The sequence below is a fragment of the Dipodomys ordii genome, unplaced genomic scaffold, assembly GCF_000151885.1.
Source record: "Dipodomys ordii isolate 6190 unplaced genomic scaffold, Dord_2.0 Scaffold37, whole genome shotgun sequence".
In the NCBI taxonomy this organism is placed as follows: Eukaryota; Metazoa; Chordata; class Mammalia; order Rodentia; family Heteromyidae; genus Dipodomys; species Dipodomys ordii.
The window spans coordinates 4,214,268-4,241,928 of record NW_012267253.1 but is presented as its reverse complement, the minus strand read 5'-3'; the positions used below and the strand labels follow the sequence as shown (position 1 = coordinate 4,241,928).

General features: G+C 47.3%; 1 long non-coding RNA gene across 1 annotated transcript in view; it reads left to right on the top strand.

Moving 5' to 3' along the window:
• Positions 1–27,661, top strand: part of LOC105986831 — a 51,818-nt gene that overhangs the window by 22,168 nt on the left and 1,989 nt on the right. Inside the window, exons 2-4 of the long non-coding RNA XR_001175134.1 lie at positions 14,555–14,832; positions 16,075–16,192; positions 19,939–20,016. This is a non-coding gene — a long non-coding RNA (uncharacterized LOC105986831). The remainder of the gene's footprint in view (positions 1–14,554; positions 14,833–16,074; positions 16,193–19,938; positions 20,017–27,661) is intronic.

Sequence of the window (27,661 nt, the reverse complement as noted above, 5' to 3'; positions counted from 1 at the left end):
CTTTTTTCTTTTTGCTTATGTGGTGCTGAGGAATTGAACCCAGGGCCTCATGCATGCAAGGCAAGTGCTCTACCACTGAGCCACCTTCCCAGCCCCCCCCTCTTTTTTTTTTTAATCTGATCCTGGGGCTTGGGTCTCTCAGGGCCTGGGCACTGTCTCTGAGCCTCAAGCCTAGTGCTCTATCACTTGAGCCATAGCATCACTTCCAGCTTTTTCTGAGTAGTTTATTGGAGATAGAGTCTCATGGACTTTCCTGCTTAGGCTAGCTTTGAACCACGATCCTTAGATCCCAGCCTCCTGAGTAGATAGGATTATAGACATGAGCCACCAGCACCCGACCTGCCTGGCCTTTCTAAAAAATAATTTTTTATTCTAAAAAAATCAACATAAATTTATCATTGCACTAGCCAAGCCCCTTTATCTATCTGTTTATCCATCATCGAGACCAGGGCTCCTCCTCCTCAGCATCACTGATATTTTGGGTTGGATAGCTCTTCCTGGGGGCTTGTCTAGGGCATTGTATGATGTCATGATTAGCACCCTTGGTCTCTCCATATAGGAATATAGGAATGCTGAAAGAATATCCAGACATTGCCAAATGTCTGGAAGGGAATGATGGCATCCATGTTAGAAATCGCCATCCATCCCTCTCATCCTCATCCTACTTTGTCTAGATATGTGCCTACATTGTCTTAGGCTTGTGCTGTTTTCTCCCTTGCTGTAAGCCATCTGCTGAGTCTCACTTTATAGGTGCCAAAATAGGTGCAGAGTTGGAGGTCTTCGTACACTCAGTGCTAGTTAGTGGCGGAGCCCTTGACCCTTGCTACAGTGGCCTCCATTCTCTGAGTATGACTTCACCAGAGGCAGATTACTCCAGCCCTGATGCCAGGAGGAGAGCAGAGGGGAGGGAAGTGGCCCTCAGGGTCACAAAGCTCGTCAGCAGCAGCATCTGGAACTCGTTGGTGGGATGCCCAGTGTCTTAGAAGTTGGACTTAACATTTCCTTTGGTTTAGGAGTGATCAAGTGATTTCACTTTAAAGTCTGGTAGACCCAGGTTCTAATGAGAACAGGAGTGTGTATGTGTGTGTGTGTGTGTGTGTGTGTGTATGTGTGTATGTGTGGTATCTTTGCTAGTTCTGTTTCAGGGACCCACAAGCTCAGAGAAGCAAATTTCTGCATTTAGACTTTCTGTCCCAGGCTTCTGGGAACAGCGGCATCCTCTGTGCCCGAGGCCCTAGCAAGGGAGCACCTTTTATCCAGGCCCAGGGGATGACTGATGGAGGGGGAGGGAGGGGACAGAAGAGAGGGATTTGCTGTCTAAATGCCATTCACATGACTCTCTGACCGCAGGTCCTTCCCTTTTCTCTTGTCTTTTTCTCCTTCACTGCATTCTGCCCAGCTTTGCTCTCTGTTCTCTATTTTTGTTTTCTCAGTTTGCACAAAGCCCTCCACAACTGGAACTGACTAGAGGCCTCCTGACTGGCAGAACTTGGCTTCTGGTTTTCAAACATGAGCGTGGGGCTGCCTGCCCTGGAGAACTATGGGAAGGCTTTAGTCCCTGGAGTGAGTGGGCAGAGCAAGGGGCTGGTACTCTGAGGGGAGGCTCTATACCACATCCTCAGAGCAGGGCATCTGGGCTTCCATAGTTGATGGCAAATACTTGGTCTTTATTTTTTTGGTCGGTCATGGGGCTTGAACTCTGGGCTTGGGCACTGTCCCTCAGCTCTTTAGCTCAAGGCGAGCGCTCTACCACTTGAGCCAGAGTACCACCACTTCAGGCTTTTTTTCTGCTTATGTGGTGCTGAGGAATTGAACCCAGGGCCTCGTGCATACAAGGCAAGCTCTCTACCACTGAGCCACCTTTCCAGCCCCCCAAATACTTGGTCTTGATCCAGCCATCCTCACCCACCCCTGATGAGCTCTGAGCTCCTCCTAAATGTGGGACACAATGTGTCACCTCAGACTTATAGCAGCATCTTCAACTTCTGGGATTTTTTCCACAGTGCTTTTACCCCTAAGCATTCAGTCAGGATCACCTGGGATCCCAGGCCTCGGGCCTTGATTCCAGTTTCCGCAATGTGGAGTGAACTGGGGCTGGAGTCTGTGAAGCCTTCCTGAGTCACTCTGCTCTGTTTACTGCCACTGGTTACTGAAGGCAGAATATTGCAGGTAGAACTGAGTGCCATCCCATAGACGCTGGCTCCACCCTGCACAATATTCAGGCAGCTAGATGCTTCTGAACATGCCCTTCCCTGAATCACTGGGCAGGAGTGACCCAGCCGTGAAGTTTTAGACCTGGAAGGAGCCAGGAAAACCAACCAAGCTAATTCTTCATTCCACAAATGAGAGGTCTTTGTGTGGAGGGGGCTAGTGGATCTCCTGAGGTTCCCCCAGAGCCAGGCAGGATCAGATGAAAGCCAGGCATGGGCTGGCTGGCTCCTACCACCTTGTTTGGCTGGAGACCCATGGTGAGTTCCCTTTAGATTCCATTGAGCTTTAGGGAGACTAGGTCCTACCACTGTTTGCTATCAGTCTTCCAGAGTCTGGAAGGGAAGCAGTGACTAGGGCTAGGGGTTGTGGGTCTCAGCCAAACTCTGCAAGAAAACTTTCGCAGAGCTGCTGACCTTCTGCAGCTGTTTTATAGGCCTGTGGATCAAAAGGGGAAGTTTGGCTGTAGTTAGAAAGTTGTTCACAAAGAGGAATGGCGGGGGTGAGAGGGAGGAGGACGCCTGGATGGGGGAATTGGGGAAGCAGGCAGGCAATCCAAGAGGGACGCCAGCAGGGGCCTGAAGACAAGAGTTTGATTTGGGCCCACATGTTGTCACTTTGGAAGTTCTTAGGGCTGGAAATGGAGGTGAGGCAGAATGAGGGGGAAGGAGAAAGAGAAGGGGAAAAGGGGAGGAGAAAGTTCAAAGCCTGGAGGTCTGGCTTGTTCTTACACTGGAAGCAAAGATTAAATGTGCTGAGAGCATGCCAGCGGCCCCAGAGGCCCAGGTGTGGTTACCTGCAAGGAGACAGAGAAATGGGAGAGGTATTGAAAGGCAAAGGAGTTCAGATGCCCAGCCTGAAGGTGGGGCTTGCAGGAAACATTTCCCCAAAGTGTGTCCAGATCTCTGCTATCTTAATCTGTTCCCGTGGTCACTACAAAATACTAGAGTGAGTGGCTTATACACAATAAATGTTTATCGCTCACTTCCAGGCACTGGTAGTTCACACCTGTAGTCTTAGCTACTCAAGAGGATCTGAGGATCAGGGTTCATAGTCAGCCTGGGCAGGAAAGTTCCATAAGACTCTTATTTCCAAGTAACTACTGAAAAGCCAGAAGAGGCGTGTGGCTCCAGTGGTGGGGGGCTTGCCCAGAGCAAAAAAAGCTAAGGGACAGCACCCAGGTTGTGAGTTAAGGAAAAGGATGGAGAAAGGGAAGGGAAGGGGAAGGGAAGGGGAAGGGGAAGGGGAAGAACACACTTGAGCAAAGCTACAGGAGAAAAAGACCTAACCCAGTACTGCCCATGTCACACCGGCCACACAGATGGTGCCACTGCTTTTCTCTGTGATCTGGGAGAATCAGCAGCTAGAGGGACGTGCTCTGAGCATGGGAGTTAAGAAGGGAGGGAGTCTACATTGGTTCTGAGCATCTAAGGTCAGAAGTGCAACTCTCAGAGAGCCTGATCAATGTGTCCTCGCAAATCCTCTGCCATCTTTCTTGGTTCCTTCATTGTCCACTGGCCATCCACTTCTCCTTGTCCCTCACTGCAATCTGGAAACCTTCCCACACCTTCCAGGTATGGGAAATGTCCACTATTTAGAAAGCACAGTGCTAGCTGCAATAGGCTTCAGAGATAAACACCACAGGCCTTGCTCTAAGGACCTTCAGACCAACTTGGCTTCACCTATTGCTATCATAGAATCCAGTCTCAGATGGTTATGAGTGGGAGTGCATGGGAATAACAGGAGAGTTGGTCCCATCTCTGGGTACAGGAGTTGGAATATTGATGTGATGATGGGTGTGTTCGCATGTGCATGTGCACATGCTCATATCTTTTAAACGAGAGAAGTTATAAAACATTACAAGGAATTCCTGTATGTCCTTTCCCCGATCCACCAATTATTTATACTTATGAAAGTATTGGAGAAAACATCAGAGATGTCTTGCCCTTTAACCCTTAAATACTTCAGTGTCTATTTTCAAGGATATTCTTTTAGTGGGTTTTTTTCCCCCTTTCTTTCAGTTGCTCACTTTCAAATGGTTTAGGATCCTTTCTGCTCATTTCCAAATGGCCAAGGATAATTCTAGGCCTTAATGCATCTTTACCAGTATTTAGCTAGATGACCTTTCTTCCTTGGCCATTATGGGGCTGCCTAAGTCCCAGGGTCCCTAGGAAACTGTGCTGACTTCAGGACTGTGCTTGAGTCCGCTCATTACTACTGGACAGCTGCTCTGCCCCCTCAGAGGCCTGGCAGGGCCTTGGCTGAACTTTCTTTCACTTTGTTTTCCTCTACTTTGTTCTTCTGAAGTTTTCTGTGCATTTTACCACCCACAGATGTGAATGTGGCACGATGTTGGCTTTCCAGCGTTTAGCATGGTGTGGTGAAAGCAGAAATAAACTTGCTGGGGCACCCTCTGTGAGCCTTGGAAGCCAGTCTGGGCTCCTCTACAAACACAGGAGGCTTCCTGCCCTTTCCCTGACTCGCCAGGAGGAGCGAGGGTCTATGGTGTGCTCAGGCTTTTGAAGCCTGTGGTCCTGCTCAGGACTGGCTGTTTTAGGCTAAAAGAACATTTTCCAGAGTACAGCTGAAGGACAGAATGTCTCGGCAAGATGGGCTGGGATGGCTAGGGTTTTGGAAATGCTGCTGCTTATTCTGGGAAGTGTTCAGTAGGCTGAGGTTTTGGAAATCTATGGCGGCTCTTCACAACCGCTCTCGGCTTTGGGAGGAAGAATGGATGGATGCCCAATGCCTTGGGTTCAGTGAGAAAGATGAAGCTTGATCTTGCCAAACTGGGATCTGGGCCTATGTTGGGCCTGGAGAGATCACAGGACTTTGAAAAGGAATGCTGCCTACAGGCCTTGCTCCTGGGAGCTCTAGGATGCTGCTCCCATCAGCCAGACTTGTCTGGAGCTGGGCTGGACCTTGAGGCTGATACAAAGCCAGGGCCTCCAGGCCTTGTCCTCAAAGATGCCTCTGATGAAGCAGACAGGAGAATCCCCCCAATGTACCCCAATGAGCAGAAGATACTTGGCAGCATTTAACCAATCAGTCTCATTGTAAGGAAAGGCCAAGATAGAGGAAGTTGGGATCAGGCTCTGCAGTCAGAGAAACATTGGGGGGAGGAAGGGAAGCCTGGGCCTCTTTTTCTAGCAGTCTCTGTGTTCTTCTGTTATGCTTTTGTGCTTTAGGGTCCAGTTTCAGCCTTATTCTGTGACCTTGGGTGAGTCAGTTTACCTCCATGGACCTAGCCTCTCACGGGAAAAGTGAGATGCTGAGCACCTGCCTGAGCCATAGTCCCAGGCCTTGCAGAGTGGTAAATCAAGGCTTGGAGGGCTTCAGAGGTGCTTGGAGAGATTATGGAAATACAGACACGTGGGCTTTCGTGTTAAGGACCTGGATCTAGGGGAGAAGGGCTGTGATGTGGGGCCAAGCCCCAGGTGGTCCCCAGTGGAAGCCCAATAAAAGCCCCTGGCTAACTGCAGGTTCTGCAGACCCAGGTGTTTATTCTTGGACACATTTCCTCTCCCCTCCCCTCCCCCCCGATGTTGGGGAGGCCCTGGGCCAGGTGGAGCTCTGGCTAGGTCATCCTCTTGGTTCACCATCCAGGACGGACCAGGGCATCCATCCAGGTGGCTTGGACCAGGCAGGATGGACACATAATTTCTTCCCCTAGGAGCCAGCTTCTCCAATCATCTCATGACGCGTTCCTGGGGACCCCCAAGGAAATCACGAGGCTTTCTGATGAGTGGCCCAGACTTTAAACAAGGACCCTCCCCCTCTCCCCCCCCCCGGGCCTGGTCCACCCCTGCCGGGCTCCCTGGCTGCTGTCATCCCGCGCAGGGCTGGAGACAGAGCTCCCTGTCTCCTGGCCCCGCGGGTCGGCTCATTCTCCTACCGAGCTGGCGTTGTCCTGCGGCCCAGCTGGCTGCAGTTTTTAGAAATAACAATATCCCGGGGTGGGTGGGTAGGGAGCGGCGGGGTGAATGGGCCCCTTTGTCCCCGGCCCTGTGAAGCCCGATTAATTATGCGCCGCGGAGCGCGGGAGCCCGTCCGCTCGGCCCGCCCTGCGCGCCTGAAAGGCCCGGGCTTGGGAGCGCGGCCGCCGTTCCCTCCGCGCCAGCGCACAAAAGGGCCGCGCATCAGAACCCCGGCAATTACCCCTCATTTGGTATTTGCCCTTGTCTCCCTGACACTGCGCACCGCCCCTCCCCGGGCGGCTGCACTTTGAGGATTCCCAAACTCTTTCTGGGTTGCCAGGGGCGACTGGGCAGAAGGCTTGGGGGCTTGGGGAGAGGAGGGGTGAGCTAAGAGTTGAAGGGAGTGTCGTGGATAGTGGGGCACCCAGGGTGGGGTGGGGGAGAAATGGGAGAGAGATGGGCGGGTGTCACCTTGGGCTACAAGTCTATTCCAGAGCCGGTTCTGAGTGTTCATTCCTGAGTCCCACCCAAAGAACTCCCTGACTCGGTGGACCTCCGGAGCCTGGAAGGATGGATTTTCTTAGAAAATTTTATTTATTTATTTTCTTGTTATTATAATGAGACAGTATCACCCTGGAATGATAAATCTTGAGCAGTCTAGATGCACAGGTCTTATGTGTATACTTTGACAAATGTATATACCTTCATTTCATCAAGATATAGAAAAATCACATCCCTGACAAAAGTTCTGAGCCCTTTTTCCAGTCTCGGGGCCCCACCGGGCCTTCCTAGACACGACTGTTCCCAAAACTTGACATTATCCCTTAAGTTTCATCTGGTTTTGGAGTTCATGATAAATGGAGTCATACAATATGCACAGCATTGTTTCATTCAGCATAATGTTTTTGAAGTTTATACATAATATGTGCATTCATAGTTTGCGCTCTCTCTTTCTCTCTCTCTCTCTTTCTCTTTCTCTCTCCATGGCAGTAATGGGACTTGAACTTGGGCTCACTTGCTTGCCTGGTATTCTACCACTTGAGCAACATTTCCAGCCCTGTTTTTCATTGGTTTGCAAAAGGAATCTCCTGGATTTTTCTGTCTAGGCTTGCTTGGAACTATCATCCTCCAGATCTCAATCTCCTAAGTAGCTAGAATTATATGTGTGAGCCACAGCCACCTGGGAGTTTGCTTTTTTTATTAAATAATTTCTCTGTTGATGGACACTTGAGTGTTTCCAACTGGGGTCTATTAAAAATAAAGCTGCTATGATAATTTTGTACAGGTCTTTTGTGAGAACCTGTGTGTTTATGTGTGTTTATATATTTTGGGTAAATATATAGGAGTGGAATTGCTAGGTCATTATAATAGGAAGCTATTAGTTTTAAGGGAAAATGCTGGTTCTTCCTTTCTTAGCTATCTACATGCTATACAATTTTACATCCCCACCAGAAATGTATGAACATTCCAGTTGCTCTACATCCTTGTCAGCATTCAATATCATCAGTCTTTTTTTATTTTGTTTTGTGCCAATCCTGGGGCTTGAACTCAGAGACTGAGCACTGTCTATGAGCTTTTCTTGCTCATGGCTAGCACTCTAACAATTGACCACAGGTCTACTTCCAGTTTTTTGCTACTTAATGGATTTGAGTCTCATGAACTTTTCTTTGAAGAACAATCCTCAGATCTCAGCCTCCAGAGTAGCCAGGATTACAGATGTGAGCCACTGGCACCCCATTCATCATTCTTTTTAAGTTAATGGTTCTAGTGCAGGTTTGTTTTTGTTTCTGAGTGATTTTAATGTATGAACTGTGAGGACTATACTTAGAAAAACTTTGCATCCAAGTCTTTCCTTTGTCAGAAAGGTCCAGCAGGGAAAATAGCCTCTCAGAGGCCCACAGTTGGTTGGGCAGAGGCAGGAGGAAAACACAGGACTCTTGACCTCTAAATAAGTGCTTTCTTTTTGATGTCATGCTGTTCCTTTAGGCTCTGCTTGGTGGGCCTGTGTGTGTGAGAATTGTGGCCTGCCTCTGTCCAGGCTCAATTGGAATAGACCTCTGAAGAGTCCTGTCTTGTCACCCAAGTAGCAGTAGCCATGGACTCTGCTCTGAGCAGTGTGGCCTAGCCAGTTCAGGTGTGTGTATATACATACACAGGGACAGGGGCAAGGAGCAGGTGACTACTTACTTTTGACTTTAAGGATACAGGCCAACCTCAAAAGTCTCTCTGCTTCAGCCAGCTGAGGAGGGCCTTTGGGATTTTCTAATCAAACACAGAGGGGATGCTAAATGATGGAGGAATGAGGTGACAGGAATCTAGTAGATCCAAAGTCCTTTGTTGCCAGATGTGGTGGTATATGCCTATAATCACATCACTGAAGAGGCTGAAACAGGTGGATCATGAGTTTGAGGCTAACCTGCGTTACATAGCAAGAACCTGTTCAAAACAAACACAAGCATGAACAAAAAAGCCAAACCTCTGAAACAGAGTCTTCCTGTGTCTATAAACATCTCCTAACGGTGGTTCATAGGACTTCAGACTCTAGCCCTACATACCTTTGTAGCTTTGTACATGACTGCCCTCAACTTGTACGTTGCATTCCAGCAATAGTGGAATCCTGTCAACCCACTTTTATCCCTTCCCTTCATACAAACTATGACGTCTTCTCCAAAGATAGATATACCAACCTATACTTTCTTTCTACCTGCTTGCTATTCTTGCAATATGACAGTCGTTCCTCCCACTGAGAGAAAGGCTCTGTATCTCTCACTGGATCTGGGCAAAGCCTGTTGTTTTATGGAGATAGGGTCTTGCTAGGTAACATTGCCTGACTTTAAATTCTCTATATAGCTTAAACTGGCCTCAAACTTGTGATTCTCATGTCTTACTCTCCTCAGTGTTGGGATTACAGGAATTCACCACGCCTGTCTGAGAACTGATGAATTAAAAAAGTACTAATTTATTTTTCTAGGTACCAGTACTGGGCCTTGAACTTAGGCATTGTGCTCTCATTTGACTTTTTTGCTCAAGGCTAGTTGTCTACCACTTGATTTACACCTGTTTATAGTGTTTTGCTGGTTACTTGAATGTAAGAGTCTCTTGACTTGTCTGATCAAATTGGCTCTGAATCTTGATTCTCAGATCTCAGCCTTCCAACTAGCTAGGGTTATAGCTGTGAATGGTGCCTGGTTTTTGATGTTAATCTAAATAAAGGAAATAGCTTCCATCTACCTCTGTCTTCTTTGGCAACATACTATGGAGGAATCCAAATGACCTGCATGGAGAGACCTATGTTAGGAGGGGAACTGAGGTCCCCAATTTATAGCCAGTCTAGCCATCAGATCTGTGGGTGAATGAGTCTTCAGGGGACCCTAAGCCCCAGCCCTCAGTGCTTCTAATCAAGATCCCAGAATGCAGAGAACAGAGACAAAACCTTCCTGGTACCTTGCCTGGATTCCAATGATAAAAAAATGCTTGTTTTATGCTGATAGTTTGCTCATTTTCTATGAAACTATAATAACTGGATTGCATACATTATTTCTTGCATCCTCTCAAGGTTAAAATACTTCTCTCATCTCAGTTCTAAACTTAACTCTTCTCTTTCAGGTTTAGCTTGGATGTCACCTTTGCTGAATGCCCTCCCACCCTTATGCCTGTGTACTCAATATCTGTACACTGAACTGGAGGTTCCTCTTCTGGACCCAGGATCCTGTCCAGGACTTTGTACCTTCCCCTTTCTCCTCTAGTTTCATGTTTAGATGTAAATTCCCCCATAACAAGGACAGATAGCAAGGCTCTGGTGGTTCTGAGTAATGAGTAATCCTTACTCAGAAAGTTAAGATTTATAGGACTGCTGTTCGAAGACAGCCGGGGCAGAAAAGGCCAAGAGACTCTAATATCCAATTTACCACTCAAAGCCAATAGTGGAGCTGTGGATCAAGTGGTAGAGAGCTGGTTTTTGAGCATATAAGAGCTATAGGACAGCACCCAGGCCTTGAGTTCAAGCCCTGGGACTGGCATGTGTGTGCATACACACACACACACACACACACACACACACACACTCACCCACACACACCAGAGAGCTGGTGTAGTCCTCTTTGAACCTCTAAGAACTTGGCATATTAAATGTTTATTGAAAAGTAGCTTGTCCTTAAAACAGAGGGAACAGAGCCTAAAGTAACCAACATTTAACTTCCTGTTTCCTGCTCCCATTTACTTTGGGCCCCGTCTCGAGCAAGGGTAACCAAGAGAACAAACTATGGTTTTTCCCTTCAATGGCCTTTCAGGATGAATGGGAAGAGTAACAGGAACACTAGGATTACTGAGCACCAGTGGCATATGCCTGTAATCCTAAACTAGGCCACTCAGAAGGTTGATATCCAAAGATGGAGGTTTGAGCTGGGTGATGGTGGCTGGCACCTATAATCCTAGCCACTCAGGAGGCCAAGATCTGATGTTCACAGTTCAAAGCCAGCTCTGGCAAGAAAGTCCTTCAGATTCTTATCTCTAATTAACCACCAGAAAACCAGAGGTGGCAATGTGTATCAAAGTGGTAGAGTGCTAGCCTTGAACAAAAAAGCTTAGGGACAGCACCCCGGTCCTGAGTTCAAGCCCTATGAGACCGACAAAAAAAAAAAAAAAAAAAGGAAGTTTGAAGCCAGCCTAAGTAGGAAATTTCATGAGACTCTGTCCAATTAACCTGAAAACAAAACAAAATAAAACAACCCGAAAGTGGAGCTGTGGCTCAGATAGTGAATATGAATATCTATTGAGAATACAGGGAGCAGCTATATGGGTTCTAGTCATTCATTTTGTATACATTTTGAATATATCATAAGCTTAAAACTTTTAAGAAGTTGCTAATCAAGGTGGTATAAACTAACCTCTGAATACTCTGACAGTCTTCAGTGACAGTCCCAAAAAGGAGAATATGAAGAATTTGACTATTTTGTGTATGTGTGTGTGTGCGTGCATGCACATGTGCACATGTGCACACACACACACACACATACACACACAAGCATTCCAGTCCTGGGACTTGAACTCAGGGCCTGGGCACTTTCCCTTAGCTTTTTCACTGAAGGCTGGCACTTTACCACTTGAGCCACTATTTCACCAGTGAAAAGCTGGTTAATTGAAGAGTCTCACAGACTTTCCTACCTGTGCTGATTTTGAACCCCAATCCTCAGATCTAAGCTTCCTGAATAAGTAGGATTACAGGTGTGAGCCAACAGCACCCAACTTTGACTTTCTATTAATGCTAAAAGCTAAAAGACTAGAATTAACTCAGCATCTGTAGAGGTGCTAAATGCTAAAAGCAATGCTAAAAGCATTGACAAGCAAGATCTTTGGTGACTGGCAAACATCACTGCTTGCTGTATAGAGGGAGAAATAAGAAGGAAGAAAACCCATAAGAATTTTGTTTCTGTTTGGTTGGATCAGATCAACCTCCCAGGACGGTGGAAAGATCAGATCTATGAACACTGGCCTTCTTACAGACAACAATCCTAGACAATTGTAAGCAACTGCCGCAGGCACATCTTAGAGAGCTATGCAGTACACAACTGTGACCTTTATTTCTGGGACCCACCTTGACACCGATGGTTGATGGGCTCAACATCTAAATCCAAGGTCTAGACTGTTTTCAGCCCTACATGCAGCTCATTGGTGTGGAGAGAGCATCAGAACCATGAGGGACCAATCTAATTCTTTCTCTCAAGATTTGCCAATTTTGAACTGAGGCAGAGCTGATTGCTGCTGGGTGGGGTTGCTTTAGTAGGAAAGGTGTAGTGATTGGCTCCATACGCTTGAATCTGCCATGGCTCTGGCCTTTCAATTGTTCAACATTTTCTTGAAATTTAATAAATTTATTAATATTATTATTTGTCAGAGTCAATTTCTATTGACTTTGTCTTATGGAATAGGTTGCTATTCTATTATCTTCTAGCTGTCACTAGTACTGCTGCTAATAATATGCTATCTTTATTATGTTAGAAAAAGAGATCCCCCCCTCTCTGGGAAAATTACAAAATGCTGTTCTTCCCTTTTGGCAGACACAGCCTCTCATCGGGAAGGACGGTTTGGCCAGTGGAATGTGAAGTTGGGTTTCAGACCTCACTCTGCCTCTTTTCATGGCCAGGCTCCTTTGTGCAAGTACACAGACTGTATAACCATTCATGGCTCCCCTGCCTGCCCACCACTCATGTGCTAGCTGATTTCCTGACATTCTGGTATTGTTCCAAAAATGAAGTGTTAAGCTGGGCATCAGCGGCTCACATCTATAATCCTAGCCACTCAGGAGGCTGCTCTGGGGCTCATGGTTCGAAGCTGTCCTGGGCAGGAAACTCTATCTCCAATTAATCACCAAAAAGCCAGAAGTAGAGCTTTGTTACAAGTGGTTGAATGCCAGCCTTGAGCAGAAAATGCACCAAGACCCCGGAGTTCAAGTCTTAGTAGTACCAAAAAAAAATGTTATTCCAGTCAAGACTTTTGCTGGCAATGATAAAGGTTTTAAAGGTATCGTTGTTGTTGCTGTTATTATTATCACTAGAAACCAGATGACCTTCAAGGATATGCTGCAGGCAAGAGTTTACAGGAAAGCGAGGAAAATGTATTAGAAGCAGGAGAAAAGGGACTTTAGGTTGTAGAAGAAAGTTTTAGCCACATGGTCACTTGAAGTGATGTAAACAATAGAAAATGTGCCTAGGGAATTAATGGGTTGGACTGAAGGGATTTTTAAGCAGACTTCTAGAAGTGTTAATTGGATTATTTTAGTTGCATATAACAAGGACAGAAAAAGACGAATTCAAAAGGAAGTGAACTTACAAGAAAAAGTTACAGAAAAATGTAAAAGAACCAAGGATTTGCTGGGTTTGAAAATAAATCTGCTTCTTATGCATAGTCTCCATAAATGGGAAAATATTCTCAGAGTATGAAAGGACTTCGGGACAAAGATAAAACCCGAAGTGAAATGATAAGACCCTTTGTCAAAACCTCAGAAAGAACTAATGGCTCATAAAATCTTTCAGATAGACAAAGGCCCTTTAAATATTTCAAGAGCATGCTTCCCAGCTTCCCTTCATTAAGCAGGAGGGCTTCTAACAATCTGAAGGGAATTGTCCCAGAATAGCTTCCTCAAGAAGCTTAGGGTAGAGAACAGCTCATCTTGATGAGATTTGTGGGTATAGCCTTTGACTAATGAAGTTAACCCCAATAGGACCCATAGAAAACCCACAAAGCTATACATAGAATTATATTGTCTGCAGCACATCAACTTAGACTAAAAGGAATGGTCTAGTACAAAATGAAAAGAGGTCTTAGGACCCCCCCCCCAAAACTCTGGGGGAAGGAAACAAGCAAAACAAAACAAAAAACAAACCACTCATTTGTAAACCCCAACCATATTTTATAGAAAAGGAAGATGAGTCAGAAAAGGGAATCCAGAGCCCAGAGACAAAGACTAGAGCCATGGGACCTCAGTCCTAGACAGTAGCAGTGAGCTCTAATCCACAAATGTGTGCCTGGAGGGATTTCAAAATTGCTATGCTTCAGTGCCTGCCATGTGCTCCCCTTGACTCATAAGGGATGGACTCTGTTGTTTTGACCCCCTGTATTGTGGGGGTATATAAAAAGCAGGTGACTTGGCCCTTAGTTTTTTAAATAAAGAAGAATAGAGTGAAGGTGCCTGAAGAATCATATCAGAGAAATACGCTTCACACCTGGATGGTTTAGATGATGTGATCCTAGACTCCTGGCCTTACCCGATGCTATGATAGATGTGTGTGTGTGTGTGTGTGTGTGTGTGTGTGTGTGTGTGTGTGTGTTGTGCATGTGTGTATGTATGTATGGTGGGGGGAGAGGATCCTTAGAAGGAAGTGAGTATATTTTTCACGTAAGAGCAATAGAAATAATTTCTGTTCAGAGGATAAACTGTGGTGGCTTTAAAAATGTTTTGTATTGACCAACACATTTCCTATCAAGAAATGGGATTGGACCCAGTGCCTGTGGCTCACACCTGTAGTCCTAGCCAATCAGGAGGCTGAGATCTGAGGTTTGAAGCCAGCCAAGACAGGAAAGTTTGTGAAATTCTTATCTACACCTAACTAGCAGAAAAGCCAGAAGTAGAGCTGTGGCTCAAGTGGTAGAATGCCAACTTTGAGCAAAAAAAGACAAATGAGTACACAAGGTCTTGAGTTGAAGCCCCAGTATTACTGGCAGGCATGTGTGTGTGTGCGTGCGCGCGCACACACACACACACACACACACACACTGAAAGAAATGAAATTGATGTCACCATCCCCTGTACCTGGGCAGGCCTTTGTAATCTTTTTTAACATATAGAATGTGGTAGGAAATGACACTCCATGATGTCCAAGTCTGGATCAGAAAAGGTGACAGGCTCTGTCTTGTGTCTCCATCCCCTCAAGGCCCATGGTTTTGGATCCTGAGTTGTCCTGTTAGGAGTCTGGGTACTATGGAGCTGTCATGTTGAAGAGCTTTGTATGAAGAGACTGCACAGAGACAGAGGCCCAAGGAAACCCAGCTGTTCTAACCCTGCCGTGCCTACGTCCTCTATGCTCAGCCACAGACCTGTGCGTGAAGATGTCTCTAATGTGACCCAGCTTCATTCATAGTCTTACTCCAACCTCAAGAGACCTCCCCCCGCAACCCAGGATTTCCCAGCTGACCACAGAAACCATGAATGGTAAGACATGACTTTTGTTGTTTTAAGCTACTAAGCTTTGGCTTGTTATTAAGCAATAGACAATCTCTCTCTCTCTCTCTCTCTCTTTTGTCGGTCATGGGGCTTGAACTCTGGGCTTGGGTACAGTCCCTCAGCTCTTCAGTTCAAGGTGAGTGCTCTACCACCTGAGCTACAGTGCCACTTCTGGTTTTCTGGTGGTTTATTGCAGATAAGAGTCTCACAGACTTTCCTGCCCCGGCTGGGCTTTGAACCATGATCCTCAGATCTCAGCCTCCTGAGTAGCTAGGATTACAGGCGTGAGCCACCAGCGCCCAGTTAGACAATCTCTTTAAGCAAAAGTGTTCTTGTCTATATAATAGAACTAAGATCAGTCCTATCTTAGAAAGTAAATCAAGGGGTCATGAGTTCGCAAAGTTTGTGAAATCTTTAAAAGCACCAAATCTGGTGTCTGGATGTAGTAACCACTTGGTAAATGTTACTTATCCTTGACAGGGCCTCTCAGTGGTTGTCACCCTGGGAATCAAACAGAAGTGGCACTTAATTTGTGAACTCTGGCTAAGAAGGAACTTGCATACATGACACTGAATATTTGTTAAATAAATGAAAGAAAAAAAACAATGATTATTTTTGGGTTGGGAACCATACCTCCTGATACTCGCTCATTTGTAGAATTCCTCCCTCCTCTCCCCCCCACCCCTCCCCCACCCCCACAACTGGACTAGGCCTGTGACTTGCCTTATCCAACAGAACACGGCCAAGTCTGAGCTTTTAATAAGGCATAGATGCTTTTTGTACCCTGAGGAGCCCTGAAGTATGGTTATTCATTTGGGGGATTTCACATGGAGGGGAGACCTGGAAAAGCCATGTGGGGAGAGAATGGCTCTGAGAATGTGTTGGAGAGGGAATCCCCACAGTTCTTAGAGCCCAGAGGAGCCTCTCAGGGCTCTTGAGCCTAGTCAAGCTCCCTAGATGTGCATTCCCACTGCCATCTGGCTGTAGCTTCGTGAGAGACCCCAGGGAGGGCAGTGGATGAATTGCACAGTCAACGTATAAAATTGTGAGAGATAATACATGTTGATATAGTTATTGGTTCAGTGTAAGTCATTGCATTTTTATGGTGGTTTGTTGCATAACAGTAAATGATCAAAAAATAAGTGTGTAGCACAGGGCTTGGCAGACAGCAGATATTCAATCAAGATTGGTTAACTCAATGAACGAATGACTTAATTCTTTTCTTTCCAGGCCTTTTCTTTTCCAGGACTTCTCTGAGGCCTGGTGCTCCTGAGTTGTGGCAATGAATTGTTGATTAACCAACCAACCTCAAGAAAATGGGCTCTGTATCAAGTCTATATTGCCAAAAGTAAGCGTCCCACTAGCTCTATAGCACCTGGTGCATACTACGTGCAGGAAGGCTATTGGTGTGTCTGCAACATGGGTGAATCTCATGGGCCTGATGGTGAGTGAAATCAGCCAATCACAAGTACACAGACTGTTGTGATTCCATATAAACAAAGTTCAAAACCAGGCAAAATTAATTGCTAATGAGAGAAATTTATAAGCATGGTAACCTGGAAGCACATGGATAATGCCTTGAAAGGGGGCCCCAGGGAACCTTCTGGACACTGAAAATGTGCTGTGAGTCCTTTAGTTGGGGTGTTGGTATGCAGAAGTTCATGGCTTGTGCATGTGACTATATGTGCATTTGACATGGTGTGGCCTCCTTCACACTGGAGTGAGCTTCAGGAATTCCCTAACTGCGGACCTTTTGCTGTCTGTGAGACTTGCTCCTCATCCCTGGAGCAGCCATGGGCAGCCATATCATCTCATTTGGCCTGAACTGGCTGGCACTGCCAGGCTTGGCAAGGGCTGAGTTGACAATGTGCTCTTAGGGAGGGCATGGTGGCTGGCTGGTGGGGTCTGGGAGAGCCTATGAGCTGGTGAGTATGGAAAAGAGCCAAGGTTTGGGCTGTTTGGAATAAGAGCCTGGAAACACATGGTTGGTGTGTTGGGCTCATTCCTGAAGGGGAGGGGAGGAGAGGGATGGCCGAGGGCGGAAATCCTGAGTGCTCTGCTCACAGCTCCCCCCTCTCGGTCCTGTCCCTTGGGGGTTCCCTGCTCCTCCTGCAGCTGTGCGTTGTACGTTTTGCTCAGAATGCTTTGCTGGAAGTGGTGACTCTGCATTCCAGGGCTTTTAGTCATTTTCTCTCTTGGAGCTTTGGGGCTGGGATTAGAACGTTCTTCAAACCACACTGTCCTCGGCTGGACTCCCAAGAGGAAGTGGGTGGGTCCCTGTGGGTAAGAACATGGGCCTAAATTCAGGCACATAATGACAAGAGATCAAGGCTGGCCCCAGTAAACCCCTAGAGATCAGCTGAGGGAGGTGCCCGTACGTGAGGGACAGAAGTGTGTGGGGTGGTGACTCTTGGCCTCTCTAGCCATGGGCCAGGAGGAGTGCACATTCTGTCTGGTGTATGTAGTGTGTGTGTGTGTGTGTACGCGCGCACACACACACGCACGTGCGCGAGCACACATGCAAGGGTGTAAGGTGTGTATGTGGACAGTACAAGGTCAGTAGCAGCATTTCATTTCCCAATAGACCACATGCTCAGCCTCCTCTCCTCTCGTCTCCTCTCGTCTCCTCTCGTCTCCTCTCCTCTCCTCTCCTCTCCTCTCCCTTCCTCTTCCCCTCCCCTCTTCTTCTTCTTTTCTTCCTCCTTCTTCCTCATCTTTGTGTGTGTGTGTGTGTGTGTGTGTGTATACTGAATTTTGAACTCAGGGCCTGGGTCCTCTTGCTTGGCTTTTATTTTTAAGGCTAGTGCTCTACTACTTGATCCATGGTTCCACTTGTGGTTTTTTTTTGGTGGTTCATTGGAAACTAAAGTCTCATGGATTTTCCTGCCTGGGTTGGTTTTGAACATCTGCCATCAGATCTCAGCCTCCTGAGTGGCTAGGATTACAGGAATGAGTCACCAGTGCCAGGCTACATTCTTCATTTTTAAAAATTACTTTATTTTTGAATTCGCATAGATTTTGTAGTAAGAGGAGGTTTTATTGTGATACATAGTACATAACATACCCTTCCACCACCTCCCCTGCCCCCTTTTCTCTTCCTTCCTTCCTTTCTTTCTTTCTAACTTTCTCTCTCTTTCTTTCTTTCTTTCTCTCTCTTTCTTTCTCTCTCTCTTTCTTTCTTTCTTTCTTTCTTTCTTTCTTTCTTTCTTTCTTTCTTTCTTTCTTTCTTTCCTACCTCCCTCAAGCGGCTTCAGCCTGCAGGGTGCGAAGCTGCCCCAGCCCTGCCACCTCCCCAGGGAGGAGTGACACTGAGCAGAAACAGGAGAAGGGCAGTGACCTCAGCCTCCTCCTTGCTCTCAGATGACAAGTCTGGGCTCTGTTAAGGCAAGAACCAGGAACTGGGATCCAAGGCACAGTAAAGTTCACCTCCCTCTTCAGCCTCAACCAAAAGCAATCTCTGACTGCACGGGACGGGATGTTAAAATGCGTCTGTTCACTTCCCGAACCATTTGCTGGGCACAACATAGTCAGGTACCTCTTGGGAGTCTAGAACTGTCTGCAAGAAGGAAGGTTATGTCTCTGTTTTACTGATTAAAAGGCCCTAATGAAGGTTTTCTCATTCCCACATCAGGCCTCTGCTCAACATCTCTAATTCTTCCCAGATGGTGGCTGGTTCTCTCTTCCCATCCTCTAGCAGGGTGGGGCTTCAGAAAGTAGAAGGTTTGTGTCTGCCAGATGTGGGATCTCAGCTCTGCCACCTACCCCTGGGGGATGCTGGGATTAAGGAGAGGTGGAGTAGGGTGGTGAGGGGGTGGTGTTCAAAGCCTCTGTTTCTCCAGATAGACATTTTCTAAGATGTGTAAGTCAATGAACACATATAGGGTACCTGTAGGCAGGAAGAAGTAACTGATACTATTGCCCTGCCTTACCACACTGGATCTACCTTGGATGATGATTTGTGTGCGTGTGCACACATGCTAGTACTGGGGCTTGAACTCAGAGCCTGTGCACTTAACGCTTAGCTTTTTCCTTCAAGGCTAGTGCTCTACCACTTGAGCCATAGCTTCACTTCCAGCTTGTGTGTGTGTGTGTGTATGTGTGTGTGTGTGTGTGATTAATTGGAGGCAAGTCTCATGGCCTTTCCTGCCTGGGCTGACTTTGGACCACAATCCTGGGATCACAGCCTCCTCAGTACCTAGGATTACATGCATGAATCACTAAGTGAGCCATCGGTGCCCAGCTGATGATAATTCTGAGATAGAGTATCACGATGAGGACCAGGCTAGCTTTGAACTTCTTCATCTTCATACTTCAGCACCTTGAGTGCTGGGATTACAGGTGTGCACCACAATGAGCAACAGAAATATATATATATATATACATACATACATATATATATGCATGCACACACACATACAAGCTGAAAATAATTTTGATTTTCATGACAGATTGGTCTGATCAATGTGCAGCAAAAGTCTTCAGTCAGCAAAATTTGCCTTTGTGTTCCCCCCCTTCCCCCCAAAGTGACTTCCTCTATCTGTAGCACAGTTCCCTTTTTTTCAGGCTCTTTTTGGCTGGATTCCAGGACCCTGGGGGAGGGAGAGAACAGAGAAACCTCTGGATAACAGTGTTCAGGAGAGAGGGTCACCCAGGGCTGACAGGATGCTATCCCAGGGGCCCTGACAGGCAGGCCCATGTGGCATTCCTCTAACCGGGGAGGAGGCCGGGAACCAGGTCCCTGCAGGCATCTGTCTAGAGGATTGATGGGTGTCCCTGTGCAGGCCTCCCTTCTGCCTAGATCTCTCTTGACTGTCATTTGTAGCCTTAGAAGTTTGATCTTAGCTCTCAGGTTTGGTTTGGTTTTTTTTTTTCCTGCCAAGATCTCTCCGGAGGGAAAAATCTGCTTTATTTAAGCTGAAATTTTCAGAGTTTCCAAGGTGAAGGCTGGGCTGGGCAAGATCCTGGGGACAGAAGTTTGTAGGCAGGCCACCAAGAGTGGTCCTATGAGTTTGGGGCTTAAGGGTTCAGAGGAACGCTAGGAGGAAGATGGTGGGTGATGGCTTGTATGACTGTGTTTTATCTTTTTACCTGCAGAGGAGGAGAAGACCCTGAGGGTTGGGAGCACAGATGGTTCCTTCAGGGACTCCTTTCCTGGGGCAGAGGCTAAAGGAGGTACCAGAGGCAGGGGTGACATCCGTGAACTGGGGCCTCTCCTTGAGCTGGGACTTTGAGGCCTAGGCTAGGCCCTGCCCTCAGCTGCCTCTTCTCTCCTCCCCCGGGTTATGGACTCAAAGCTGAGCCAAGCATAAAACAGACAGCCTCTCTCTGCCTTTCTGTTCCCACCCCCACCCTGCCAGAGTCTGGTTTTCATCACCCATTAATCACTGACGCTTCCCATAGCCTGTGTCTGTCTATCCACACTCTCCAAGCCTTGGGGGAATGGATAGGATGGATAGACAGGCAGATGGTCTCTGACTTGGGGAAACTTTGGGTCACATTGGGGGCTTCTCCCTACTCCAGGCAGGGGAGAGGCATACTTCCTGGGCTTTTAGAGGTCACCCCACCCCCAGCCTGGCCTGAAGCCACCAGCTCAGCCCACCTCACGCTGGCAGCAGGCAACAGGGACCATTAGCTGCCCTGTTCTCCAGGAAGGAAATGGGTTGGAGGGCTGAGGAATTCTAATTAAGCTTCCCCAGCTGGCAGGCCGGCTGGCGGGGTAAGAGCTGGCACCTCCATCCCCACTAGGGTTGGTGCCAGGCCTGCCCAGCTTTGGCCTGCTTGGTGCCCACCTGCCACTGTGGGAATCCCATTCCTGGGTTGCAAGAAGTGTCCTGAAGCTTCCCAAGCATCAGGGTTTTCCATTTATTCCTGTCCCTCCTCCCTCTGTTACCTACCTATGGTCTCTGAAGGAGACAAGGCCTCTGTCCAGAAATGAGCTTTTGCCTTTATCTACTATCATTCTTGAGCTATTCACAATCACCTATCTGGGCCTCAGTTTCCTTAACTGTCAAATGGGCTAATAATTTTAGTTCATGGGGCTTGAGCTCAGGGACTGGGGGCGTCTTTGAGCTTTTTTGCTCAGGGCTAACACTCTACCACTTTGAACCACAGCTCTGCTTCCTGTGGTGGTTAATTGGAGATTGAGAAAGTCTCACCGACTTTCTTGCCCAGGCTGGCTTTGAACTGCAATCTTCAGATCTCAGCCTTCTGAGTAGTTAGGATTACAGGTGTGAGGCACCAGCATGTGGCTCCTTTATCTATCTTAAGATTACCCTTCTATTATTACTAATTAGCACAATTACTACTTACTGGGTGTTTGCTTGGCCTACCAGATTGGAAAGAGCATAAGGTACCCTGGGAAGGGTGTCTAGCGTCATTGTCTTTGATGTCATTGTCATTTTAGGGTGATAGCCTGACTGAATTTGATGGCAGAATTTATTGCCTGGGCTCCTTGCCTTTTGTATTCACTTGGCCCTACTGTGTGCAGGCCCCAGGACCTCCCTGTTGACCTAGATCTGCTTAGCCTTTCTATAAAATTCATTTCTTAATATAGGAGTATTCAGAAAGCAATGCTTATCCCAAAAGGCATGAGGTTCTAATGGCAAATAGCTGGTGCTATAGCTGAGTGGGAAAGAGTCCAGGCCTGAGGAGGAGCTTTGTTTCAGAGGTTGTCAGCTGACCTTGCATGGAGGGGAAACTCCAATCACTGCACTGGAACTTTCCCTCTCAACACTAGATCCAGGCCCCTCCCAAGTGGTTGCTATGGGAGCTGGGTGCCCAGTGGTCATTGTGGCACAGGAGGGAAGCCAGGTGGTGGCAGTTAAGAGGGCCATTTGTGAAGTGTGTTAGATTTGGGGCTGAATCCCAGCTTTATTGTCAGTTGAAGTGACCTTCCTCTATAAATATTGGTTCTTCCTGCCTGGCAGAGCTGTTGTGGGTTAGTTGATATAATATGGTTAAAGTACCTAGCCAGAGAGGGGACCCTATACATGGCAGTTATCAGCACTGGGGAGCCCTTAGTAGTTCACTACCTGTATAGGGCATTGGTGGACGACTGCAGTAGAGTTGGGATAGAGTCTGAAAGCCTGCAAATGATATCAGGGATGGCCGTTACTTGCTGGTTCAGTACTCTGAGTTGCCCCAGAGCTGTGGTCTCTAGAGCCCAGGAGTTTCCAGCTCTGGCTACACCCCAGCCTTTCCTCGGGGCAGAGCTCTGTTCTCATAGCCTCCTGTCAGCTAGTCTGCTCTGGTGGGTGGGAGCAGCTTCATAGAGGATCATAAGATGACATTGATCCCCCAATGGTTTCCGCCGGCGCCAGGATGCTGTGTGGCTGCCAGTTCCCAGCTGTTACCATACAAGATCGTAAGATCTCCAGCAGGCATGGAGGGCCCCCTCAGAGGGCAGAGCCCGCCAGAACCAGAATTCTGAAGTCATAGGACTTCTTCCCACAAATCCAGAGTACACATCTGCATATCATTGCATAGTGGTTTGCATACATTTGCATCCAAGTTGACATCCTTTCCCCTCATACAGTTCCTTTTTCCACCTCTACTAAAACTAAACACATAAGTTGTAGTGTTGACGCTTCCAAATTCAAATCCAATCCCACTCCAAGGGTGTTTTTCAGGGCCCGTGATCCGCACCAGCCTGTCTTAAGAGTTTTTGGGGAAATGGAAAATGTGGACAATATTCCTTGCTCTTAGAGAAAGAAAACTTGTGGTTGAGATCTAGGAAAGAGTGTCAGATGGGGGATAGACAAGCAAGCCTGTGGTGGATGCACATGGTAAGGGTGCTGGTGTTTGGGAGTTATGAGCTCAGAGTGCACTGAAAGGCAGGAGTGGTGCGCTTCAGAGTCCCCAGCACAGGGCTGGAAAGGAAAGGAAATCTGTGACATTAACTCCCTGGGTCCATGGTCCTCACTGGAGCAGGCCCTATTGTAATGATTGCTTTCCTTTGTACCATTATCCTGCACTGAGTCTCTATAGATTGAGTCAAGTACAGACTCACCAAATCTTGGTGAGTTGGCTGGCCATGAAGATCCTGAGTGGGCATTAGTGACTAGCCCACCCAGTGCTGCTCCATTCAGATGATACAGATTAGGAAATGGAGGCACAGAGAGGTGGGTAATATAGTCAATGTATTCAGGAGTTCACATAGGAAGGGGAAGGGCTGGAGCATGAATACAGGCAGTCTAGCTCCTTGGCCTTTGGTCATCATCCTCTATGGCTTGCTGGGAGGGACCTGCTGCACTGGGAATTGGGGCAGAAGTTATTAGTCAGGAGCTAGTGGGACCAGCTCTGGAGTCTGACTGCCTGGGTTCAAGTCCTGACTCCACCAGCTGTGTTACCAGCTGTGTGACTTCAGGGAAGCCATATGATTTCTCAACTGAGGTTTCCTCACCTGTGAAGTGAGCAAAGAAGGGCAACTACTTTAGGGAAAGCTGACTCACCTGGCACTGTAGTTAATGTGCAATACATGTCTGTGCTGGGTGGGGCCTGAGGGTGGAAGGGTGAGAATGACTTGCTGATTGCTTTGTGTGGAGATCCCCTTGGCTGGAGCTAAGGCTATTCAGGGAAGGAGAGGTGGGACAAGGCTAGGCCGAGGGCATGGATGCTAGAATGCTGCCTTCGGCTCCCAGATCCTCTATCATTTCTGACAGGAAGCTGTCAAGATGTGTGCAGAGCCCCCTTCCATAGCTTGGCAGGTTTTCCTCACTGAGCTCAGCTGATCGCTCATAGAGATGCTGGTTGCTGGTGATCCTATCTATGCCTCCAAGGATAGGAGTGAACAGTGCCCTTGAACTCTTGGTTCTCAAACGCCACCAACTCCCCATGACCAGCCTCCAGGGCCTTACAGCTTGATTGAGTTTGGAGTTGTCTGTCATGGCATTTGAACATGCCTTAAGGTTATCATTTACTTTCTTTGGATTCCTTAAAAAATTAATAAATCTCCAAAAAAGACAGAGACTTTGGTCTTTCCATATCATTGGGGAAGGGTGATGAGAGTCTAATGTCAAAGCAAGAATCTAGGGGTAGCAGGAAGACTGGGCTATGGGGGGGATTATGGGGGTACTGAATAGGAGCAGGGCAGAATGAGGAGTCCTTGAGGTGTGTGAAATAACCAGAAAGCATCTGTAGTTTTCTGGAATATTCTCTAATGAGAGACAGTGTCCAGAAATCTACTTTGAAATAAAGCTACATTCCCACCTCTACACCTTTTATTTAAGCACATTTGAACAGGTGGATGGATTGCCAGCCAGACCAACAATGGGAGCTTCTGCAGTGATGCTCCCTAGTGAATACCACCCATGGAGGTGACTGCTAGTCTGACCTTCAGCACTCTAGGTTCCTGACTTTAGAATTCTAGGTTCCTAACCTTCATATAAATGGTATCATATGGTCTGTTTGGGGCTAGTTTATTTTTTTCAACATAATACCTGGGAGACTCACTTGCACTGTTGTGTTGGAGCTGACCCTCTTTGTTATTTCAGTGATTGCATAGTGTTCCAGTGTGTGAGCACACTATGTTTGATCGAACCATTCTCCTGTGCATGGCTATTTGGGTTGTTCTGGTTTGAGAGAGCCATGACTAAGGCATTCCTGTGCATGCCTATTCATGGACACATGCATTCATTTCTCTTGGGTATGTCACTTAGAGTGGCATTGCTGGGCAATGTGGAGTTTGGGCTTTTATTGTTGTTTTTTAGAAATCACTGTTCTTCCTTGTCACCGACTTGTCTTTGAGACAGGACACAAGCTCCTTGCATGAGCCCACCAAGGGTAGCTGCTGGGTGTGAAGGCCACATACCTGGAGCACTTGCATTGTTAAGGAGTTACTTGACATGGCCTGGAATGCTAGAGGTGGAGTTGAGGAGTTGTTTCCCCTCTCTCTTTTCTCTCTCTCTTTTTCCTAGGCCTGGAATGAAGATCAAAAGAGGGTAGGGCCTAGGGCAAGGAGACAAGAAGGTGGTGCAGGTAGCTGAATGAAGCTGCAGGACCAATAACCTGTCAAAAGTCCTGTGGTCAGTGAGAGTACCAGCTCTGGTGAGCCTCCCTCCTGCTCCTGCATGGAGGAAGCAATTAGGGCCAGTCAGGGGTACTGGTCGTAGACCTGCTGGGCACTCCACTCTCTAATTCACTTTCAGGCAAGCCTTTCCTGGGTGCTCTTCCCTTGCCTGGACACCAGACCCGGCTCTGGCTCATTCTTCTTCTAGGGAGACATTTACAGGTCTTGAACTGATTGAGTCATGGAAGAAAGAGGGGGGACAGAGCCTGAGGGCTGGTGTTGCCTAAGACCCCATGCTAGGACCTGCCTATGAGCCAGCTGTGAGTGAGTGGCCCCCAGAGAGCATTCCTGGAAAACAGTTTGACCTTAGTAACCCCCTCAGGCTTTCTTGGCTAGACCAGCACATTTAGTCTGAGCTTGGCAAGGCCCAGGCTGGCTTTGAACATGTGGTGAGGTCTTAGAAGGTCAGGGGATGTGCTACCTTGGCCTCCTGGCAGCTGACAGTGGACATCTCTTGTGTGAGGTTCTGGATGCTACATGCTTGACTAATAACAGCTGCAGTTCATGATGAGAAGACTTTGGGCTGTGGCATTAGGGATTCTGTGACTTTATTCCTAGAAGGGAGAGAGGTTGGCTTTGCCTTCATGTATGTGTGTGTGTCTGAGTAATAATGTCTTGTGTGTATAAGCATCTATTACTTAGCCATTTGTTCATTCATTCTGCAAATATTTACTAATTGCCTATTATGTACCACTGGGGATTCTGCAGTGAATAAAAGAGACAAAGTCTTTGCTCTCAAAGGAGCTTATTATACCCAGACACAAGTCTCCATGTGACGTGTGTGCACCCTAAGGCATATATCTGCTGAAACATGTGCTGCTGCTGGAGTGTGTGTGTGTGTGTGTGTGTGTGTGTAAGAGGGGGGGGCGGGAGTCTGAGCATCTGAGTTTCTGAATGTGTATGCGTGTGTGTGTCTGAGCGTGTATGTGTGGAGGGGAGAGAATTACTCATCCAGTCAGAACTATTCAAGAAAGGCCTCTCCCAGAGCAGTTATATTTTCATAAATAAAAATAATCAGATAATGAGTTCATTTCCGATCTCAAGTTTGATGCCAACATTCCAGTGAAATAAGACCCGCTGGCAGGCTGGCTGCTTTCTGTGTGGCTTGGATTAACTGGTGAAGTGCAGAGGAGAGGGGAGATCTGCTCCTTGCAGGCTGCAAGGAGTGGGGGCAATCCATAACATAGGAGAAGTGTGTGTGTGTGTGTGTGTGTGTGTGTGTGTGTGTGTGCATGCGTCTTTCACCTATCCACAGGCATTGCATTTACAAGGCCTGTGCTTCTCCATTCCTTCCTTGGGGACTGGTGATGGGCCTTGGCTGGCAGCTTTGTCAATGTAGATGGCACAGAAGGGATGAGTGAATACACTGCTGTGATTCAATCTCTGAAGACCCAGAGATGACCTTTTCTCTGAGCACACAGGCCAGAGCTCTTAGATGCTTGCTGGAATGGCAGAGAGAGGGATACAGAAGGAGGCTGTGATTAGAGACTTGCTAAGAGAGGGAGAGGCCATCTCAACCACAACCTCTGCTTCTGCCTGGAATGAAACCAGAGAGTCAAGCAGCCACCTTGATTTCACATCCTTGGCCTTGTACTGTTAGCTTTTTTCTTTTCTTTTTGGGTCCGCTTGTGGGGCCTGAACTCTGGGCCTGGGCACTGTTCTTCAGCTCAAGGCTAGCGCTCTACCACTTGAGCCATAGCACCACTTCTGGCTTTCTTTTTCCTGCTTATGTGGTGCTGAGGAATTGAACCCAGGGTCTCATGCATGCAAGGCAAGCGCTCTACCACTGAGCCACCTTCCCAGCCCCTAGCTTTTTTCTTTTAGTAGTACTAAGCAAGAACTCTACCATTTGAGTTATGCCCCCAGCGCTTTTTTCCTTTTCTTTTCTTTTCTTTTGGGGGGGATAGGGTCTCCCATTTATGTCTGGGTCTGTCTGGACCAAGATCTTTTTATTTACACTTCTAGAATAGCTGGTAAGAAAGTTGTGTGCCATTGTACACAGCTTATTGGTTGAGATGGGGCTCTTGTAGAACTTTTAGGATTACAGGCATCAGCCACTGTGTCCAGCTCCATCCCAGGTTCTCATATCCATATCTGTCTCCTATGTATCTTCTCCCTACTTGGCCCTCTCTGCCTTTGTTTCTTTTCCTTTCCTTGGACTGCTTTTCCTACAACACTGTGAATCCAAATCATTCATCCTTAAAGGTTTAAATGTCACCCCCTTCATGAATCTTATCTAACTGCCGGGTAGGAGCATTTTCTCATACTTAGCAGTGGTCACTTCTTAAAGTTTTCTAGTTTTCCTCCCAAGAAACGGGATATGCATCTAACTCAGGCAACTGATTTTCTTGCACAGGCCCTGGCCAGCCTGAAGCTGAGGCTGTTCCTGAACTCTGGCCAGAATGGTGCCCTGAGTTGGCTTCTAGATCTATCTTGGGGCAACTGTCAAGGCTGTGCCCTCAGAAATACTTGCTTTATGGGGCTGGGAAGGTGGCTCAGTGGTAGAGTGCTTGCCTTGCAAGTATGAGGCCCTGGGTTCGATTCCTCAGTACCACATATACAGAAAAAGCCAGAAGTGGCACTGTGGCTCAAGTGGTAGAGCGCTAGCCTTGAGCTGAAGAGCTGAGGGACAGCGCCCAGGCCCAGAGTTCAGGCCCTACAACTGGACCAAAAAAAAAAAAATAGATCCTACTTTAGCGAGCGGTTATGGGTACCTGGTCCAAAGAATGCTCCATCCATGGGTAACTATTA